This window comes from Megalops cyprinoides, chromosome 21 (assembly GCF_013368585.1).
Source record: "Megalops cyprinoides isolate fMegCyp1 chromosome 21, fMegCyp1.pri, whole genome shotgun sequence".
In the NCBI taxonomy this organism is placed as follows: Eukaryota; Metazoa; Chordata; class Actinopteri; order Elopiformes; family Megalopidae; genus Megalops; species Megalops cyprinoides.
Window position 1 is genome coordinate 26,537,778 of NC_050603.1, and position 20,935 is coordinate 26,558,712.

General features: G+C 41.4%; 1 protein-coding gene across 4 annotated transcripts in view; it reads right to left on the minus strand.

Annotated features, from left to right (window-relative positions):
• Positions 1-19,897, minus strand: part of ankib1a (ankyrin repeat and IBR domain containing 1a) — an 87,383-nt gene extending 67,486 nt beyond the window's left edge. For all 4 annotated transcript variants that reach the window (XM_036555332.1, XM_036555330.1, XM_036555331.1 and 1 more), the window contains exon 1: positions 19,734-19,897. The gene's annotated coding sequence lies outside the window, so the exon portion shown is untranslated. The remainder of the gene's footprint in view (positions 1-19,733) is intronic.
• Between the last annotated feature and the right edge of the window lie 1,038 nt (positions 19,898-20,935).

A 20,935-nucleotide genomic window follows, 5' to 3' on the forward strand; every position in this document is an offset into this window, starting at 1 on the left:
GAAACACTAGCCTTAGCCCCAAAAAGGTTGAAAACCTGTGGATTACAGGCTAACTTCCTTTAACTGAGCTAGTACCCCTTCTGTTAGCACAGTGTCTCCTCTAATGATGTTTCAATACCTTGTCTCATCTCTTTATCTTTCATCATATCTTTTTTGTCACTGATCAAATCCGAACAGTTACACCAGTTGGATAACTAGTTCATGTCAGCTTTTTCTGATGATGTGTGGCTAGAAACGGACACCAATTCTGACCCACAACAAGGAATGAAAACCACAAAACATTTGTGTTACTGCATTCTTTATTCAACAGCTCTCTTGTTGTGCAGCTTTAACACATTAGTTATATCTTAACAGTAAAATGTTGTAATTGTTGCTGCTATGCTGAATAAGGTAAAAGTTGGGCCTCTGTTTTGTAAAGATAGCTGGTAGGCACTCTGAGTTTGTACTTTAGCATCTAAAAATAGAGGATGATGAGGAAAAAAAGACCAGGCAAAATTTTCCATTTCAGATCTTCAGTTTGCAGTGTTTTCCTGCTGCTGTTGTGCAGTTCCTTCACTCTGAACAATGTAGCAATACACAAGCCACTACCAGGCAAGCCAAACCAGAATACTCGGAAAACCAACTTGCCACAATAATGTAATCGATATGTTTATCAATTCATTTTTTAAAAAGATCAATATGCTGGGGCCTTTCCTTAGACAAATACTAACTTCTCAGGAGTTTGGACTGGTCTTTATTTTGAGTAGCTAGCTACAGCATATATTGATCAAGAAGCACCTGCAGAGTTTCCAAAATAAAATAAAAAAAAAATCAAACACTGCAAACACCTGCTCCGATATGCTGGGGTTCTACACTGAAAAACAAATGAGAAATGAAGCACTGTCAGTCTGTATTTCATTCAGTTTGTGACATAATTCTGTGCCTGACTAGTGTTTGTTACTTGTTTATTGAAGTAAAAAGAAACTCTTACTCCACAACACGCTGCAGGGTGTGTCATAGGCATTCTGGGGCAGGGCTTCTTCTGTGTGTGTGTCTGTGTGCGTGTGTGTGTAAGACTGCCAACCTAAACAGCGGCCTAAAAAACAGGTCAAGTCACTGCAGTGTCAACAGTTCTACCGGATACAGGACCTGGCAGGAGCTGATGATGGTGACTCAGAGGTGGAAATGTGGTGAAAACCAATGACAGATGGAGAGGCAGGCCTCCACAGGTGGAGACACACGAGGGCCTCAAACATGGACACGGGGGGAACATGAGCAACACACAGAGTGCAGAGGAACACACATGGTGGTCTCTGTCTAAAGGCCTTCACATATTAAGCTTTACTGCCTCACCACTGGTCCTGAAGTCTACACCCTTCTCCCAAGTCACATGTCTCAACTCCAGCTGTAGTGGAGTCGTTCCACCTTTTTAAATACCACTCCTTCTTGCTGTCTCAAAAATACCTCCAGCATAACAAACACAATGACAGAACACAAGTCTTCCTTAGATGCTTAATCTTACATTCTGTAACAGCAGAAATATTAGCATTAGATAAATTCAGTTACAGAAAATGCCAACAAAATCCCTACGAAAGCTGGAAAAGATCCATGCTTTGCTTAGCCTAAATCTTTCTTTTTTCACCCACGTCATTATGGGGAAACACAAAAATCACAGCACGGTTTAACCCCATCTCCCAAACCACCCCTCATCATGTGAACTGAGCTTCTGCACTCGGAGATTCCACATCAAGAGGCTGACAGGACCAGATGCTGTGCAAGCTTCCCTCGTGTGGATTGCTGTCCACACGTGTGACCTGTCTGACTCTGGCTCCAGAGGCACAGGTGAAGCGGCTACAGTCTCCCTCATGTTTCACCAGGGACTTCCGTACACCCCTGCCAACCACTAAAGCCCCACTGAGTTTGGTCAGCATTCTGCCTCACTATCACCACAAATGCCAATCTGGCAACTCACACAGAAGCACACACGTCAGCTGCTCTTTCTTTCCCTCCAAATGCACCAGGTGCTCTCTCTCTCCCTTTTTTCTTTCTCTCTCCCTCCATATAAAATGGTTGCTCTCTCACCCCCTCTCTCCATGCACACTTGCTGCTCTCCCTCTCTTTCTCTCTCTCTATACACACTGGTTTCTCTCTTTCTCTATTTACACAGACTGATTTCTCATCTAGAGAACACCACAGAGGAAAACTGATATCAACACTATATTTCAGAGCACAACACAACCTGCTACACACCATTTAGTGATGGATGTACTATTTGTCTGATATTCATGAGGACAAAATCGCCCCTCCATCTGTATGTTCTGGTCTAGGATACATGGGTCTCACAATCTTTCAGTCTCAACAACTGTACACTGTACAGAGTATCCCCTTTTGTCAACAAGATACTGCTACATACCATCATAAAGCATTATCTGAACAGTAGCTGTTCCCCGCACTTATGTGGGGAGGGAGGGAAGCTCCTCCTCTGTCACAGATGGTAGCGATGCCGATGGTCTGCACCTTCCGCATTTGGTGCAGACCATCAGGAGTGAAAGGCATCTATCGCCCGGTGAACACTGTTCCCTGGCCTCAGGCTGAACGAGCTCTGCAGGAGTTATGACATCCACCCAGTGAAAAGCAGACATTTAATGCTCAATTCCAAAGAGAGATGCTGATTTTAATTAACTTAGTGTCTACCTGCTTGGAGGAGAAGTAGGCCACATTAATGTTATCTGCTCACATTCACCTGCCACTCTGGAAGAGACACCAGGAACTGTGTGCACATAGTATCCAATTTCTTGATATTTTATTTCGTACAGGATTATACATAACATCCCACCCAAAACCTGCTGTAAAAGAAAAAAAGTTATTACGTAAAAGCATTTATGTTTTATTATTAAGTTTTTTTATTCTGGACATGTGTCAGAATGTCTTAATTAGCCTGTTTACTGAAATCCATACTGTAATTTGCTTTTGGTCAAAATGTATCAGTCCAAGCCAAACTGATAAATCAGGCCAAATGCACACCAGAATTAGTCTGTTATTGCAGGCCTATTTCCTTATTATACCTGCCTGGCTTCCAAGAGATTACAGTGATCAGCATACTGGTGTGCATGCTGCTCAGATTAGGTATCAGCCCTTTAAATCCCTACTTGCGCAGCTTACAATGGGAGAAAGTGTTGTTTCATGACTGACTCAGACACAAATGTTGTCCTGTGCATTCAGCGATAGGGATTTCCCACTCCTGATACCCGGTCCCCCCCCAAAGAAGAAAGATTTTACGCTCCAAAAAGCCTCCTTGAAAGTGGTGGTGGGTGCAGTAAGGCGGCAGGTGCACAATAGAGGATGTTACAGTCACAGAGCAGACGCGATGTCCTGGGATTTTAGGTCGCATCAACAGGCAATTTAAATGCCGCACAGTCATTCTTTCACATCACCCGGAATCTCACACAAATGGAAAAACATACTCATGCTAGTTAAATGTGAAAGATAGAAATAAAAATACATTTTCGGGCTGTGTTTAAATCTGATAAATAACCCATCTCTCACTTACACACAGTGATAGTATAGGACAGGGGTCGGCAACGTTTTTGACATGAAGTGCCAGCCTGAAATGTTCTTGTTAATCAACATTAAGTTTAACATTAGGCCTGCACGATATGACGGAAAATCTGCGATGTGCGATAACATTGTTCAATATTGCGATGATGATATGCAGTTCCTATGTCTTTCTGCTTTAATAGGTACACTGCTAACATAGACCCCAAACATTGAATAGCCTATGTCCACTGAATAAAGAAATGAAATAATTTATTTCGAACATGCTTTTATTGAACAAATTGAACATGAATGCCCAACCAATTAAACAGAACATTAATTTAAATAAGACATTATAACTATAAGAAATTAAAGTTTAATTTCCCCTGCTCCCTTTAAAATATTTTCTCTAAACCAGAGGTGCCCAAATTCTTTCCTATGAAGGGCCAAAAATTAATCTGGATGGAGGGCCACAGGCCAAAAATAAGTGTTGATGTTATGTGAAATTACATTAAAATGTAATATATTTTATAGAAAATTAGCATTCTAAATCTAAAAAAATTCAAAATAATAAAAGTAATTTTATTAATTTGCAGCGATGATTGCCAAAAACATAAAACATCCATATGCTTCCTTTTGGGAGCATGAACATATTTAAAAGGAAAGACAGAAAGTGCATGCAACTCAAGGTGCTTTAGAAAATTAAGTTGAAAACAGCTGTATTGTCCACCTTTGTAATCAAGAGTGGAAATTTGACTTCAGCTTGAAAAATTGACAAAAATATAAAGTTAAACATCATAGTGACAGCACTGAATAACAAATCAATGTTGGATATTAAGTTACACATCATCACAAAATGTCCCCATATGGTAGCTAATGAGCCACAATATCAAAACGTATTAACGAAAATTAGCTTCTCATTCACAGGGTCACTTGGAACGATTTGGTTATTTCGTTTTATAGCAACGTTGGCTAACTAGTAACACCAACAACAGCTTATTGGTCGGAAACGCAACAGAATCCGCTACCCGGGCTGCCAGGTTTGGCATAATTATTTTGCCTAATTGGTAGTCATTTCGCACTGACTTGTGTGACTGAAATACCAATAGTTTGGTTTCCTTACTGACATCAGGTCAAACTAAACAAAATAAAACATGCATTTTAGCCATCAATTTCAACACTCGTTCCTGCACAGAAATAGCCACGGTTTGTTTCCACGGTTAGCAGTTTATTGTAAGTAAACACTTGGCAGAGTGTTGTTTTAGTGCTTTTTCCAAAGCGAAACTTGTTAGGAATCGGTTTTGATAGTGTGTAACACGATTTAAGCTTTTTATGTGACGTCACTTGAAATCAGACTGGTAACCCTGTCGAGAAGACCGACTGTGGTTATCACAAATACGCGCTTCTTCAGTGCATTTTATTTCCTATTCAATCAACGCTCACTATGCCCCTGCCCCTTTCTGCTCAGGTAGATATTAGCATTGCATTTGCTATTAAAGTAACTTGGTTCCACTGTAGCTCCATGCTGCAACACTATAAATATATGCAATGCTGCGGCGGAATTTGCTTCAGCAGATAAGAGACTCTAACCACCGACCGCACATGACCAAGCAGCTCCATAGTCCGGTCTAACTGTAGAGGTTGGGGGGAGGGGTGGTCAGCAGCAGGAATAGGGGGGTCATTCACTGAACGCCACAGCCTGAGAGAACACTCTCCATGAACAAGAGGCTCCCGGATGCCCGAGTATTAATGACACTATCGATCCAATGGGATCACTCGCTCATATCCATACTCCGGTTTACTGACCAACCCCTTGCACATGACATCTGATTAAGTACTCACAATACTCATCCTTTGAACCATACATTTTCCACCACCGCAATTATCCCTAAAGTGACAGAAAAAAAAAACAGAATCTGCATTCGCCATTTCATCACCTACAGCTTTGTCATCATGCAACTTTGTCCCCCCCGTTTACTCATTCAGAGAACTGCAATGACACCACATGGCATGTGGTGCTTAGGATCGCTGTAACAGAGGTACATATCAGTGACTGGAACTTAAAATGCTAAAAAAAAAATGACTAAAGAAGAAATGAAACACAACAGAATGCTTTTTATATGAAGACCACGTTTCAGTAAACCGCTGAGTGTACTTTGGAGTGACAACAAGTTTATTCTTAAAAAGTGACGATCTAGCAACAACCATATAAAATGAGAATGTTTTGAGCTTGGGAATGAACTGAACAGGAAACTCTGAAAGACCTGCAACACTCCACCCTTACCCCTGTTAAAACACCCTCAGCCAGTAAAGAACTGGTTTTATAAATGACCTGTTAATTGCATAAACTGCTGATTGTAGTGATAACAGTAGGACTAGGGGGGTCAAGGGCAGAGTTCAGAAAAATGCCGCAATGCAGTTACCTTTGTCAGTATTCTAAACGAAAACAACATCAACTTTATAAGCTTTAATACTGACTGCAGGACCACAAACAAGTCTGCCCAGACAAGACTCCGCTGTCACGTTCCTTTCATTCCGCTATCGAACATTTCCACCTGGTTCACATGTATCAGATTTAGTACAAACTTCTACAGCAAATGTAATCCAGTGACCTATTTTAACGGTCTGCCCTTTACCTCTGCATCATGTACACGTGCAAAGTGGAGACACATCTGAGACTTTCCTGTAGACATGCAGCAAGCAAGCTGTGGAATAAAAAAACACCACAAAGGGACAGAGGAAAACACTAAATGAAAAACACGAACACTGGAGCGGGAGATAAGGAACCTGAGCTATGGTGACAGCAGCGTTTCCCACACAGAAGCCCCTTTCACACATGCACTGGACACCGGAACGTACCCGGCCCTTAGCCAGAGGAGCTGTATGTGAGAACGCAAATGGCTGAATCAGACGGACTGGACATGTGACGGACTTCGTTCTGCCAGCTCCCTAGTACAAAGTCCACCTCATGTCGGAGTGAGCCCATGTCTGAATAGAGCAGGCAACGTTCCGCAGAATCCACCGCGAGCGAGTGGGCATGTTGATTACGTTTCTATTATGTGACTGGCGCAAAACCGGAAGAATACAAACATCTGCTTCCTACTCTTTTCTGCTTGCCTGTACATAGCTTTCCACGGTTTAGTTGACATTGCGGATATGTCCAAATACATGCTATTTTGACAAATGTACTACAAATGTAATTATTAATGGTCGCATACCGGATACTACGCTGAAAAATAGCATGCAGTATACAGTATATACTTGTGTAGTACGCAGTACACAGTATGCAGTAGGCGGTTTCGAATACAGCCACTGCAGCATACTTTTTGCGTCATGTCCTGCCTCCTGCACGCTCGACCCAGGCGCCACCCCTCACCTGAACCAAACCAGAGTATTTCCTGTAGGTGAGAACATGTCTGTCACGGACAATCTCCTGTTGTGTGCTACATGTGTGTAAGGGCAATTCTGGCCAAGTTTACATTTACATTTATTCATTTGGCAGACACTTTTATCCAAAGCGACTTACATAGGTTACAGCTCTTTACAATGTTATCCATTTATACAGCCGGATATTTACTGAGGCAATTGTGGGTTAAGTACCTTGCCCAAGGGTACAGCAGCAGTGTCCCAGCGGGGATCAAACCGGCAACCTTTCGGTTACGAGTCCTGCTCGGCAACCTTTCGGTTACGAGTCCACTGCCGACCTGATTCTCCGCATTTTGTCTGGAGTTCATATGTGAAAATGGCTAGAGACTTTACTTGGGCGGGCCGCCCAGGTATATTAACGGCCGCCAAAGTATATTTGGCGACCCATTTTACCATTTTTTATTATTTTTTTTTTTTATCCGTCCGAGAGAATGACGCCATCCGCAATAGATTATTTTCTACCGTTCTGCGCTGACCTTTCCGTGTGTGAAAAATGATTTTACAGTGTGACATACTGGAACATGGGCAGCGCGACACCGGCGCAAAATATAAACATTGAATTTAAAGTTTATACTGTGTGTTAGGCTTTTCAGAGTTGTATGACACCACTTCAAAGTGGTACCACGACCTCGCTAAAAAAAAAACAATGTATGGTGCACAGTTAGCATCGAGATGGGACTACCAGGTTTGTAGATTCGGCTGTAATAATTTATAGTTATTTAGCTACATTACCCGGCATACTCAGAAGCTTGCCATGTCCCTGGTTATTAGCTTAGTTGTTCTGTCAAAGAGCCAAATCCAAACGTGAGTTTATAGTATTAACCTTACAGGGCTACAAAAAACTCGATAGCTAGCTAGTGTATTAGTATCCCTGTAAGCACACATCGGCCTACATATCCGGGACGTCTATGCGATGTATGCCGATAGAACTGGAAGAGGTATTTAAATGAGCGTTTGCTCATCTGTAAGACGTCTCTGAGTCATCAAATTCGAATGTCTACGGTTTAACAACAAATTATGGGTAAAAGTAAAACACCTGAAACATTTTAAACATTACAGATCCCGAGACAGCAACGTTTCATGAACCCACGTTCTACGGGCTCTTTTTCTCCTTCGGCGAACTATCAGAGCAATTGCCACAGCTTTTTTCTGTTGTTTGCTGAAATACATGTTCAGCAAATTTGTTGAGATACTAAGTACTTGAGGTTCTGCCTTCTGTGATTACATATCTAGGCCGCTTGTCATCTGGAGGACTGAGCAGCACGTCAAGCCTATGCTGAGCGTTGCGTTGATGCCCCAGCGCTAGTCATGTGTAAGCAGCTTAATTGTTCTCTGACTTTGGCAGTAGCTTCAAATTCTATGAAAGAAAGCAGCAACTGTGCTACGTTGGTAGCTACAAGACTCAAGAGTGTATTCAGCACATGTAATTTGACCATTGCGCAACATGCAGCAAAATTGTCCTGACTAAATATAAGAAAGATTAAGTGCTCTGACAAACAGTGCCATCTTAGTACACACTAAAGAGTGTTTTATTCTTGATTTTTTTTTTTTTTTTTACTTTGTCTTATTCTTCCCATGTGGGTAAATGGAGGGGTGGGTTGGATATGGAAATGTGAAATTAATAGAAATTTTCAATAAATCCAAATATTGTGTTAAAAGTCACACGTATTTGTTGTTTGTCACATGTAGTAGACCATTTTTGTGCCGGCAGGTAATGCCGGCCCTTTACCCCGGCTACCACCACAAGTATATTTCAGACCTGTGGGAAACACTGGACAGTGTGAATGTATATTCGATACAGCCAATTTTAGCCAATCTTTTTCAAACGAAGCTTCGAATGTCTGTGACGTGACGTCATCGCTTTGGCCTGTTGTTTCGGCATTTCGTAAGTGACCAAATGAATGTAACAAACAGTTCTGTCTCCAAAAGTTCAACCGGCATTTGCTTTAGTGTACGGAATTATTCCTGTGCAATTTCATGACACATAATTCATTCCGTAAACTGCTGACTCACGGAATGTATTAGACCAAAGCCCTCTTGTGCACATCATACCTTCAGTAATATAGCCTATGAACATAATTAATTTTGTACGTAAGCAAAACACTGACATCTACGAAAGTTCAAGCAGCTTTTGCTTTCATGGACGGAATGCCTTCTGCAACTGCGGAGTCACGGAATATATTGTGCTAAATCCCTTTCATGCACATCTTACTTTCAGTGATATAGCAAAACAGTTAAGTGGACAAAATGAACATTCAATGGCACTGAATGATGATCGTATAGCGCATTCTGCATTTCGTGCCACAAAAGCATAAATGCTGGCCTGGGACTATTATGTGGACAGAATTACCTCTGTCTACAAATTGAGTTTCCTTTGTCCACAAAATGAAAAGCACATCGGTCAATTCAGTGCACGACAGGAATCATCCGTTTTGTTTTATGTGCACGAAAGTATGTGCTCTCTTCAGTATTTCCTGGACAAAATACTAATGTGTTTGTGTTTTTCATGGACAAAACGCGTTACGGTGTTACATGGTTTCGTACTGAATTTATGAGTTTCGTAGCACAGAATGCATTTTGTCTACGAAAAAAGATCTGTTACACTTGACAGCGACCCACAGTTTATTGGCAAAATTATGTTAAATGATAATAAAAAGTAGGTCGCTTTAACATCTAAATTTCTTGCATTACAGTAGCAATAAGCTTAAAACTGCAACTGAGCACCCATCCTAAAAATCGAATGGTTAATTTCACAATCGAATGCCAATTCAATGAACGAAGCTTCGAATTTTTCAGTACAGCCCTACAGCCAGACCACTCAGTATAAGTATTTAGTAATGTATGTCCTGCAGTTCAGTGCTTTACAAACATCCTAAAGGGTTTCACCATTGACCACTAGCAAGCAACATACTGCTCTGAAATCTTTACCGAGTCCTGAAGTGGTGACACGCGTTACAACTAAATCCCAAACTCATGAGTTACAAAAGTAGCCACAGCCTCAGTAGTAGCCATAAAGCACACTAGGAAAATCCACACTAGTATGTTAGGTAAACTGCATGTATGAGGTGCATTGATAAAGTATTACAATTAGGGCTGTGCGATATGACCAAAATCTCATATCCCAATAAAGGTCATTTCATATCTTGATAACGATACATATCACGATATAGCACATTTTCTGTAAATTCAATGAATAGTTTACATAAAATGACCACATGGAAAGGTCTATTTCTTATTATATTTTGAATTATATACTCAACAAATAAAAGGTACTTACTCACATTTGATTATTTTTCTCCTTTTATTTAGAACCTTTGTGCAAATTTTCAATTTACGCCTAGTTTCCATATAGCTCTGTGTACGTATGCGAGTCAATCGGAAGCGTCAGATTTATGTCAAAAGTCGCCAGCGTAGAAAATATTCTCGCGAGCGTATAAAACATTCCCGCGAGCGTACAAAACATTCTCGCGCACAAATCAGCCACCATGCGCGAGAGAATTTATGCTTGGCGAGCGCTGGAGGTCATACGCGCTCGCGCGGGTTAACTCTGCTCGCGCGAATCGACCTGAGTTTTGACAATTTGGGGGCGGAAACCAAGGGAGTCACTGGCCCTCTTATGATTGGTCACTTTCAACGCAATCACACCCACACGACCTCCTTGAACCTTGATTGACAGCTTCCGTTAACTGAACGACAGGCAGACGCTGTTTGGCCAGAGGCTTGTTATTTTACATTTACATTTATTCATTTAATCCAAAGCGACGTACAAAAGTGCAACTAGTGGGCAAACAACAGGCACAAGGGCAAGATGTGTACAGGTCATACAATGCAGATAGTGCTGAAGCTGAGCGTAAGGTCAGTGTAGCGATACAGAACTAATCTGATCTGAGGTTACATATCAAATACAGTCACTGGGACAATAAAGTGCTGCTATACTACCTAGGCAAAACGTGCTACAAATACAACGTAACTTGCTACAGGTACGAGCCAGGAATCTTAGATTTACAAGGTCAAATGGCAAGGGTGTCAGTCCAGGTAGTCTGAAGAGGTGTCTTCAGCCCAAATTTCAAACAACTGAGTCCTGACAACAAGTTCGGAGTTGAAGACACAGTGAACGGAATTGTGATACTGATAGATGGCTTCGTCTAACAACCCAGCAATTTACTTACTCTGAAATTTGGCTGGAACATGTAAATAGCTAACGTTAGTTAATTAACGTTAGCTATGCTTCCCCTATCATTCAGCCGATTGCATGCAATAGACGTTAGAAGTAACGTTAACGTAAATTGCTGGGTTGTTAGACGAAGCCATCTATCAGTATCACTTACACGTAAATCTTAAGGTATTACCGCCATTGTTCCGTCCACTGTGTCTTCAACTCCGAACTTCTTGTCAAGACTCAGTTGTTTGAAATAAGCCTCTGACCAAACAGTGTCTGCCTGTCGTTCAGTTAACGGAAGCTGTCAATCAAGGTTCAAGGAGGTCGTGTGGGTGTGATTGCGTTGAAAGTGACCAATCATAAGAGGGCCAGTGACTCCCTTGGTTTCCGCCCCCAAATTGTCAAAACTCAGGTCGATTCGCGCGAGCAAAGTTAACCCACGCGAGCGCGTATGCCCTCCAGCGCTCGCCAAGCAGAAATTCTCTCGCGCATGGTGGCTGCTTTGTGCGCGAGAATGTTTTGTAGGCTCGCGGCTTTTGACATAAATCTGACGCCATACATTCATTCCTATGGGAACCTCCGTGACCTCCAATGTGTTTGCGAAACACCTCCTTCCGTTTTTTAAGGTCCAAAATTTGCCTTCGAGTGCGTTGAAAAAAATAACTTTTGCGGCGGATTGCGGAGAGACCGTATGCACTGTGTGCCAGGAAGTTAACGGCATTGGAAAAACAAATTAGCTAACGTGCCATTTCCTTCAATTCAGTTGCTTGACTAGTGACTGAAGTTAAATAAAGCGAGAGTTCATTAAACATATTTTGGGGAAAGAATTTGCGTAATCAGGCAACCTTTTGCATCGACATAAACACTGTGCTTTAACCAATAATCTTAAGAAATACAGATCATCTTTATCACTTTGATATGAAAACTTTATCTCACTCCCCTTCTACCGCTGTGATTTCCCTCCATTCTACTGCCGCTCATTTGACATATAGCCTAAACAGAGGTTGCTTTACCGTTGCATTCATTCCATGATGACACCGACACGAGTGAGAGTTACGTTCTGATCCATTTCCTTTTCCTTACGTTGAACACTAGAGGGAATATTGCATATATTATACTGAATTACGGACACCAAACAAAACTGTGGAAACGAGGCGTATCCCTTTCGTGCTTACGGTCACACCGGTGTGATTTGCCGTTTAGTGTGTATGCTAAAACCGGTGCGATTAAAACACTAGACTGGAAAAATTCTAGCTAATTTTAGCATTGAGGAAACAGCGATTTAACGTTAAAAATATAGCAAATGCTAACTGAAAACTATGAGGAGCTAATGAACGCTAATGAAAACATAACGAACCATGTAATCTAACACGCACTACATAGCATAAAAATAAGTTACGTGCGAAAGGATTAAGTGTAGCAGAGCTGAAGTGATTAGCTCGTGTGAGTCCTGCGTAAAGCCTTAGGTAGCGGGTAGCAGGTAGCAGGTAGCCGAGTGGTTGCAGCGGCTACGTCACTCCCTCTGAGACCTGGCTAAGTAGCGTTGTCGCCGACGGGCTAACGGCAATTTGTCTTTAGCTCAACTGGCAACGACGCTGGCTTTAAGGGGTTGGCAGCGAGCAGTAAGAACCTCGGTTCGAAACTCGCTCGCTCGCCGACCCACGTAACATCACATTAAAAAAAAAAAACACAACGCAAGAGACCACCCGTTACATAAGCATGTAACAAAATATAAAATAATATATAAAATATAAAAAAGGTAAAGAGAAAACACTTTTCAACTATAGTTCTGTCATATTCACTCTCCTCCATGTTTGTTTGTGTTGCCTTCATGCAAATTTCCTGCCTGCATCCGTGCAGTGTGGAAGAACGCGAAGCGCCGTCCAAATGACAAAGTGTGTGATTTGCGGCACAACGAAATAAACGATAGAGCATAATATGAAACGATAGACGTTTTTCTATGGTCACACGATATATATCGTCATATCGCACAGCCCTAATTACAATTATTACTTTTTGAACTATTATTACCTTAATTACACTCTGTGAGCACAAGCAATATGTATCACAAGTGACACATCTGTCTTTCCAGATCTAGGAAGACACTTTCATTTTTGGTAGTACGTTGCACCATGGCCAGCAGATAAAGTTCTCAATCAAGCTTAGTCAAATGTATACACGAATGACATAACTAAGCTGTGCAAGACTGTCTGGAGAACAGCCTCTGCTAAGCTAAGTGTAATCTAACCAAATTTTGTGTGTGAAGGCCTGTGTCACTTACTTTGTGGTTAGGAGTTTCACAGATTTATTTTTTTAAGAATACATGTTGCAACTGTAAGTTCCAGTATGAATTATTCATGACAACAGCCAGATGTGTGGCCCAAAGAGGTGGACGAACAGTCAGTTCCACAGAGAATGATATTGTTTTCTGTGAAGGGAGAGCATTCCAGCACATTCCCCAATCTCTGATGGGCAAAACAGATGCATGCTACACTGGATAAATCTTCATCTTGTTTAAGTTTCAAAATGTCCCAGTGATACCCTTTGTTTCACACCCACTGCTTAGTGATATGTTCTTTGTGAATAATGTCTTTTATTGTTCTGGCCAACATCTATATATTCTCATCCAGCCAGGATTTCATTTACACCTTTCATTTCAGAGGTCTACACAAATCAATGTTATTCTCCATGTCAGACTTCATAAGCCTTTGTGTTGACAAATAAACAACCCTATTAACTATCTACTCTCGAACTGTACAACACAGCAGTCACAGTATCTGTAATTTACCTTACTGACTCCAACAAAACTGGTGAAGTGCAACTAAAAAGTGTGTGTTCTGTAGTTATACTGACTGTTAGCCTTATGCGATGGGGGAGCTAAACGGGGTCAGTCTGGCCTTACAGCACAATGACCATCCCATTGTCAGGAACAGGCTGTATCCATGACTAAGAGGACTATGATAAACTGTTCATCCCCAAGACGCCTAACCTTCTGCAAGGTGCACACTTAGTGCTATCCGCCTGCCAAACCACTACCTGCAGCTCAGGGAAGGCAGTCATTCCTGCCCACATCCATATGTGCCTGGGTTCCCCCGTGTGCTGGTCTGAAGCAACTAAGAATGAGCACTGAGCATTTCCACTGGTAGACACCATGCAGCGCACGCAAATTCCATTTTTACCCATATGTGCATCTGATCAGAATGTGGAACAAAAAGACAGGAAATAATCATCCTACCTCTCCTCTACATCATTTGTACACACTTCTGCCAGGGTTTTGACTTTATTCTTACCAATTACTGCCATCAAACCACTGCAATCACAGGTTAGTTGATTCTAAGCTTATGTTGGCGATGACATCACATGCAATTACCATCTGTGTGTGGCTGGACAATAAAAAGACTGATGTTATTTTAGATTTGGAGTGTAACTGTAGCATAGTGGTAAGGAGCATGGCTCATATCTGAAATTCCCTGCTGGGGCACTACTGCTGTACACTCGGGCAAGGTACTTAACCCAGAATTGTCTCAGTAGATATCCAACAGTAAAAATGGATAACATGTAAAAGCTGTAACCTATGTAAGTTTATTGTGATGGATGTCACTCTGGAGAAGAGTGTCTGTTAAATGCATGTAATGTAACGTAAAGTTGCTCTGGATAAGAACATCTGCTAAATGACAATAATGTAATGCAATGTAAGTTTGCTCATTCAAAGAAATGAAGAATTTAATATTACACAATTAGCTACATCAGCGAGCATTATATAGAGAATAAACAGCAAGTGTTTCTCTATGCGCCTTTTGCATCTGCAGACTGCATCTACATGACCTGCATTCACTGATACCTACAATAAAAGCAACTCCATATTTACATATTTACACTTTTTGCACTTTCACATGACTGTGGAAACCCCAGGCATTAAAACCCAACTTAACAGAACAGAACAGTAAAGAAACAGAAGCTGTGGAATGATGTCCTATGCCTTTCACATATTTTCTGTATTTGCCAGTGATGCAATGAAAAAAAAATGCCTCAAAAATGTTCATTGCTACTATTTATGGAGGCGTGTGAATAAGACTAAATAAATAAACGTGGCACATGTTTATTTAGAGTCAGGCAACAGTGTTGTGAAGTAAGTTTACATACTCCACAATTTTAAAAAAAATGCGAGAACAAAACTGAAAACAGTATTAAGGAATAATCCCTCTGAATGCTTCAGGCCAGAATCAGGGAAGTAAACGTTTTGCACGTGTTTTAATCGCATTCCCCATATGGGCACACAGGCAGCAAAAGCTTGGAGGGGAGCAATACCTTAATCACACATAAAAAGCTGGACTGTGCTTTTTTGTGCGAAATACCTTATATCTCTGAACTCTGTGTCTGACTTTGACACAGCCACACAACAGCCTTATTTAAGACAGGAATACAAATTTGACTTTATTAGACCACATTGAACACTGCCACAATGCTAAAACAGCTTTGAAAATGAAAACAATGACTAAGCAAGTACTACCTGTCTTCACAGAGTGAGCACATGTTACCTTTGGACCAAATAAAGTTAATCACATCATATTACAGTGGCGGGTAATGACAGATCTTATAATCCTTTCTACCCTAAATGTGACCGCATCTAGGTCTCCACCTAAAAGAACCTCTTTCCCAAGCCTGAAAATCAAGCATCTGCTATATTTAGCCAAACTCAGAGGATACTGGTAACAGCAGCTGTGAGCAGTAGTAGGTCTACAAATCGGAGAGGGCGATCTGATTAAAACAGGTATTCAGAGAGAAGACCACTCACCCTACAAATACTAAAATCATTTGGACTCAGCAAGGACGAAGTGCATGATTCCATGTAAGCCCTTGCCTTCAAGGAAACTCACTGATGGCATGTACTTAGAAACCCTTTTAGGGAGGAGCTCAGTGGCTTTCTCTGAATTAGTGCATTTCATTGCTTGAGTGGCTGTGTGCTACTGAACCCAGTGAAAAACACTTACTTTCCTCTGTTCATTGCTATGTCTAGAGCAGGGGGCCTTCGACTAGCAACCTCCAGCAGACTGCCTGCTGGCACTCAAAGATAATTAAGAGGACAAAATAAGAACAAACATATGTGTCTGAAGCTTCGGCTAGTGCATAAAGTTGTTCTGTGCATGCAGATTCTGTGACTGGAACATGCTAAATTAAATACTTATACTTTTTTTACAGATATGTCTACATTGTTCATAAAAATGTATATTCATGAGCAGATTTCGGGCTGTGGAAAGGTCTGGCAACCTCCCCTCCAATTTTGTTCCCAAGCAGGCCCCATGAAAGAGGAGTCCTGGGTCTCCAAAATGTTTTGTCAGCCTACTTAAATTGCACATGGTGTCACAACTGAAATGCCCTTTTTAAGACCAATAAGGGATGTCGAAATAAGCAAGGAAATATTAGGTAGACTGATCTGCACAATCTGATATGGTGCTAATGGTCTGGTTTTGGGAATTCTTGATAACAACAAAAAATAGCTCCAACAGTACCTTTAGTAAAACACACAAGAAAAAATTACCCAGATTATGAACTAGGAATGTAAACCATGGTTGAAGATAATCAAATGCTCAGTTCTGATTAATCTTGAGCTGGCGAAAAACAATTAGTGCAGGGCTTAGAATTATTTTTGCCAACTGCAGCCACATTACCTTCTTGGAGGAAAGTTGACTTTATCAACTAAGTATAACGATAATAATGATTTATGTTTGAGGGGAAAAAGCTGAAGTCACACAGAGCCCCTTCTCAATCCATTGGTCTCCAATTGTGGTGATGGCCCTTTCGCCATGGATCAGAGATCCTACAAAATGCACTTCAAATGGTTTGTTGCATGGGTGCTCACATGTACGCCTAGCAAACTGAGAGTTACACACACAAGAGGGTGCCACTACACATACATAAGGCAAACATACTAGATTTGGCTCTAGCCCTTACAATTTAAAGCACTTTCCCATTAACAATGGCAGACTTTAATCCACTTGGCTCTGCAGATCAACATTTGTCCTTCATTTAGTCACACACATGTGTGTTCCATTTAAAATAATGTACCTTAACAGGCTCAACTAATGACTCTATCCAGGTTACCCCCAAACTGTACAGCAACAGGGTCAACATAAGAAGCAGAGTTGTTCTGTTTGTTCAGGGAGAGGAGTGAAACCATGGAGGTAAAAAAAAATAGCCATGGGGTCCTGATTTATCTCTGTTCCAGGAAATGTGTATGCTGTTTAAACAGGCATGTTTTTTTCCTGGCTGACACCAACACATCTTTCATGCCGATCCTGCCGATTCGCCTCCTCAGACTGCTGCCTGCTTCCTGGAATAATCTCCCCAGAAACTGGACACTAGATTATGCTTTGCTCTCATGGTAACTTTGCTGCAGACTGAAAGGGAAGTTTAACCTTCCATTTACTGAAAGAGTGAAACCACTCATTAATAGGGTCATCTGCTGACCTTACATTTTTATTCGGCACTTCCTACTGTACTTTGCACCTCTAGCTGCAAATGTATTGTAAGGCTAACTTGAAGTGAGGCCCTCTTGAGTTAGACTGTGCTGTGAGAGCACTTTCCCATTTCACAGCAGACAATGCACTTCTGCCTAATTTCAGTCAACGTTCAATACTGCACACTATCCTTTGTCTTCAGTCTGTAGCCCCAAAGCAACACGGTTCCAATGTTGTCTGAACGCAGATAGTGGTGGTTACTATTGCCTTGGTCTGACCTAAATTATCGCAAAGATCCTGGCATCACAGGGAGAGAAGGTAGTGACCTCGGTGGTTAACATCAAAAGGCGTAGCTTTCTGGTTTTCGTAATCAACTAGCTACCAGGAAAAAAAAAACACACTTAGGCCTATTTCCTCATATACCCCGCTATAAATGTTGACGGCCAAAGATACTCATAAACGATGGAACATTTTGTGGCATGAGGGTGTGACCTATGCCTTGCATCTGAAACAGCTACACAGTACTGCTTACAGCTTAGGTCTGAGGGAAAACATTTGATTGTACAGAGCAATGAGCCCCTGCTAGCTAGCGAGTTAGCCAAGTATGCTCATGCACACTCTGCAAAACAGCAGCCAAACGCAAGCCCATATGGTTGTTGTTTTTTAGTTACAGGCTGATGTAAAAACATTTCAGAGCAATCGAATTCGCTACACTTCTCTTTCATGGGCATGCAATTTATCAGGTGTAAAATCACGGGTTTCCAAAATATAGGACTAATTTACTATTTTGTTTTTCCAAGTCATGTCAGACAGAGATGATCCTATTGGTAACTATCTAAAAGAATTTTTGTTTGTTTTGTGCTTGTTCGTGTTTCTAAACAAAGGCATGTATTATTTATCACTTTTGTGTACCACTACTAAGAACTATTTTTTCTAGACATCTTATCCATGGTTGCCTTTGACGAATTTAGCCTACAGTTTCTCGAACGGTGAGCCACGTTCGTATTGTTAAATTGACAAACAAACAATAACAAGCCAACTAGCTAGATGGGTAGCTGGGTATGTGAGTATTGGGACTCGTGTTGGTTGTAGATAAAGTGCATTGTTAGCTGTCACCTTCTTCTCGACATCACATTGTTGCTACAGCTCTATAGCCTATTCGTTCGATATTTAGCAGTGGCTAGCAGGCTGTGTAGCGCAGCGACAGACATACCAGTTAGCCAAAATAGCTTATCTAGTTACGTCGGAGATAACTATCATAGAGTCTAACAATCCAAGTTTGTAAATATGAAGTGGTATCGGACTTTTCGTCTCAGCTTTCTTAGTATCAACTAGCATAGCTAGCTAGTTGCATGCCTAACCAAGTTCTGATTTTATTTAACAAATAATTCAACAACGAGTTGATCAAGTAGCTAGCTACCGAGGTACCTAACGTGAATCAGCTGTTTAAGTGTACAACCAATCTGACGTTAACCAGTTATCTTGACAAATAGCTAAGGCGACTTGTTAGCTGTGTGGCTAGCGAGTTGCATTTCATGATTTACCCATTTGGCTCGCCCATTTGTTTATGAGATAACTACCGTTGTAGTTTTGATAGCCTGGTAGCTGCAGAGAACAGTGTTTACAATAATAGTTTGGCCTTGACTTGTCAAAATAGCTAACATAGCCGGCCAGAAGGCAGGTTGATAAATATAACTGCTTTCCTAATGAACTAAAGACATTCGACACTGGGCTCACAACCAAAAATGATACAGCAGGGAATAGGATTATAGCTGGCTAACTGTCTTGTGACTCGCGAATGTTCCTCCAGACAGCTGGCTATCTTACTGTCATTGTTGGATCATGTTGTTAGCCAGCTTGCTAAAGCGACACAGTAGTTGTTGCAGGCTAACAAAGAAAACAAAGGGTTAGTGAAGGTAGACATGTAGTTCGCAAACGAAGCAGGGCTTGGCTCAACAAATGGTTCACTGCGTTAAAATACACACAGGTTGCTAACGTTATCCAGCTATATAAAATATTGACACATTCATGCAATAACGTTAGCTAGCTAGCAAGATGTGTCATCAGCACACGTTAGCCAGCTAGTTGGCTAATAGCTAGCGAGGTAGTAATTTTGATTGTGGATCCAAAATTTTTACTAAAGCGGTCACTAGCTAAATGGATTTTCATCTACTTACATGATTGGTTTTCTCTGTTATCCAAAAGCTAGCTAGTTATACGCCGACTTGGTTGCCACTTATTGCTCTGTGGATCCTTGTTATTTCCACATTGCTTGTTTGATGCTTCGGCCCGCAGACTGGCTGTATTTAGCGTCTGAGTGAGGTGTGCTTTCGGCCGGATTATTGGGACTGCACAGCGAGCTCACTCTCCGGAAGTCAACCGGAACTGACTGCTGCTTTCTGGGTTTTGATTGGTTCGCTCGCACGTCATTCTGAAGGGGCGGAACTTGTCTGTGTTCTGGCGCGCCTTATTCTGGTTATTTATGCATGTGTGAATCTATAGATGATTTGTGCGAGTTGTATCTTTTGTTGTTTAATATCGGCAGCGGCCAAACATGTGCAATGAGCGGTGTTATTATCAGTTAGTTGTTGTATATTGCCCCTTTTCTTCTAATTTTGCCTTTTGTTGCTGCCCCGAGGCTGTCGAATGCCTAACCCTTCATTGGACTAGCGCGGTTTACTAAATTACTATATAGCCATACTGAGTGAAACGTAAAGTCAGGGATAAAGGTGGTTAAGCTAAATTTTACCGATGTCTAGCGGGATCGCATACTCTGCATGCACCAGTGGCGCGACAATCGGTCTCCCAGTGTTACATCGTTAATCTGAATTTCGAGATGCAGACGAGAAATTGCATGGTCTGTTCAGGTTGAATTTTTCACTTGGCATACATGTGTAACAAGATCGATTTTAAATGTAAGTTTAATGTAGCTGTTGGGGATCCCCGCTTAATTAATCGACCTGCACCTCTTCTAATGAACTACACATCCCATAAGACTGCAGTGACGTTATCCCCTCTTCGGACGTCTATCGTCACGCTCACTCCACAATTGTGCGCAGCCACATGAAATAGCACAGCTGATGTCAGGGCTAGCCGTACTGTGAGTAGCTATGACACAAAAATCTCTGTTGACTATTCCTCTTTTAGCCGACTTAATAGTCTTTTATTTTTACCTACTACCATTTAAGCAACATCTCGGCTATAGAACTTAAAATATTACTATTATTTTTCACGTTCTTCGTCTTGTGTGCATTTCATTAGCATTGCAAGCAAACTACTGTTATCCGGTAGTTTTATTAGTGTGCTTGCAATGCGAAGCAGTGCAAGCAAACTATTGTTATCCGATAATTTTATTCTTCTTCTTATTGTTATTTCACCA